Here is a 2555-nt window from a genome sequence, read left to right on the forward strand (position 1 = left end):
CGCCCTGCGTTGGGGGCCAAGCAACCAGAGCCACTGTCCATGCAGTCAGGCCCCTGAAGCCCAGCCCCGTGGTCTGACGTCCCTACCTGCCAGCATAGCAGCAGCTGTGCCAGGACACGTACCAGCACGGCTGATCCAGCCACAAAAACGATGGCTGTGTGTAGCCAGAGTCCTGCTCCCATTCAGTCCCACTGGAAAGGCATCCACAGCCTCTGTGATGGACCGCGATCCAGCGGTACCAGCGGCCAGTGCTATAGGGAGGCTTGGAGAGTCACGAGCGGCGTTGGCACACGCAGCATCACGCCTGTCGTCATGCATGGCAGGGTATGGGGCTGCGGCCAGACTTGCCCCATTCATAGGCACCGAGATGTTGCAGCGACTGCCCCGTGATGAAGCAGCCTGAGAGCGCAGGCAAACTTCACCAGGGCTGGGCTGCTCCCCGGTCCAGCATCCGCGAGCTGCCCTGGTTCAAATGCTGGGAACTGCAGGTGATGCCCACACCTCCACCCCCACGCACAAAGATGAGGCATTAGGGGAAACTGATAGGAGACGGATCCAAGCCAGCATGGCATTGAGTGCACAACTTCACATGTGCACACGTATGTACGCACACGCAACACGGCCTTGCAGGAGGGAGCGTGGCTCTTTGGCTCCGACTTGCTGCCCTCATCTTGCAGGTTCCCAAATACCAATGCAACCGGGGGCCAAGAGGGAGGTAATAGCAAAAAGAGAGAATTGTATCGCATGCCGCTGCTGCAGGTTTATTGCGCTGACTTTCCTGACACATCTGTTTAGCGTTGTGACAGCTCCACCCACGAGGAAGCTCGTCCTCCCAGGTCTGGCTTTGGTCATCCTGGCAGAAGCCAGCACATAACTCTGCCACCCCGGGGCCGCACAGCAGTCATCTGGCAGACACGCCTGCTGATGCTGTGGAAAGGAGGCTTGTTCTATTTATTGCTGAGACTAGACTAAAAACTATTCGTTGCTTTGCTTATGTCACGGACAAAACAATGACGTCCTTTTTGAGTGCACGAACCAAAACGCTGACTATCTGGAGGAGCAGTGATGCATGACTCCAGAAGACAGAGGTGGAACAGCAAGGTCCGGTCGCAGGTCGCACAAGTGCGCCAGAAAATGTTTATGGACGTGAGAGCCCAGGAGGGGCAGGCGGCGCGCGGAGAAATCTTTGCCTTCTTGGAGCAAAGACTCTGGACGCTCGTGTCGGAGTCGCTTGATTATATACGTCCAGCTCACGGAGGTCAGTCATAAGCAGCCTCTCCCCTCAGCCTGCTGCTGCAGGTACTGCTAAAGGTCTGACAGAGCACGAAGAAGTAGATGCCAGGCCACGTAAAATGTGTACTTCGCGATGCCCGGGCTACGCGTTGCATAGAGAAACATTGAATTTGTATGTGTTACGACCCCCTGAGCCCTCGTCGGTGTTATTTCAGCAGCTGCATAATGATATAGAGCAATCCCTGGACTACCCTAAACTGCAACGCCTGATAGCAGCAGCCAAGGGGCCTTTTGCCAGTTAGCTCAGGTTATCGTGTCCTGTGCAGGGAGGCTGCATCGTTTTCAGCCCTTTAGCTCCCCAAAAGGGCTTCCCCTCGTCCGCGCTTTGCAGGTACGCGGTGTCCAGCTGCATCCACTGCAAGAAACATGCGACGTTCCTTGTTGCGACAAAGCTTGCACGCGAACCCAGCAGTGTTAGTGGAGGCAACGGGAGCACCATGGTGCTGCTGCACGTGATTAGCTGGGGGGAAACCAAGTTATTCTAGTTTTAAAGCAGATTCTGCCTTTATGGCAATCTGTAAAGAAGGGAAAGCTGCAAAGTTTCCCCGAGTCCCTTCCGGGATGCCGTCTTCTAAAAGAACCTAAAAAGTTGGCCTGCAAAGCAGTTATAAGTAGGTTGGTCCCAGAAGCAGATCTTCAAAGGGATTTAGAAACCTGGAAGGAAGGAAGGTTATGGTAGGGGACAAGTGGTGACGCGCTGCATGCTCGGGCAAGTTCCCAAGTGAAAAATGACTTTGTGTAACCAATTGGAGCTAAATTTGGAGGGACTGCAAGGAGGAGCAATGCATGGGAGTCATTACTTCCGCCGCCAGCTTCTGTTTCCCACGTACCTAGAATTTAAACAGAACTTCGTGCGTGATTTCCCGGGACGATGCGTTGTGTTGCTGCAGAAATATTATGCTCCTAGTCTGCAGACACTTATCTCATTAGGCAAACTGAGAGAGGGAGCGTACCGAAACGAATGAATCATGCAATATCACAGAGGAGTAAATTAAAGCTGCTGTTCTGAACCTGCCTGTGTCTCAAACGTTAATTAGGTCACAGCTAAATTGGATTAATTAATGTTTGATTAAAATACGGGCTAATTATTCAATATTTTTTTTTTTATAGATCTTCTTTGTGGCTGTTTTGAACTGTTTAAACTCTTGTCTGTCCTAGCTGCTGAACGCCTAATTCCCGGTTAAATTTGTTAAAATTTATAGAAGTACTTTACAATTATGTTCAGCTGTCTGGGCTTAAATATGCAGTCTCTTCTCACACAG

The sequence above is a fragment of the Gavialis gangeticus genome, unplaced genomic scaffold (genome assembly GCF_001723915.1).
Source record: "Gavialis gangeticus isolate Ggan-Ray unplaced genomic scaffold, GavGan_comp1, whole genome shotgun sequence".
Classification (NCBI taxonomy): Eukaryota; Metazoa; Chordata; order Crocodylia; family Gavialidae; genus Gavialis; species Gavialis gangeticus.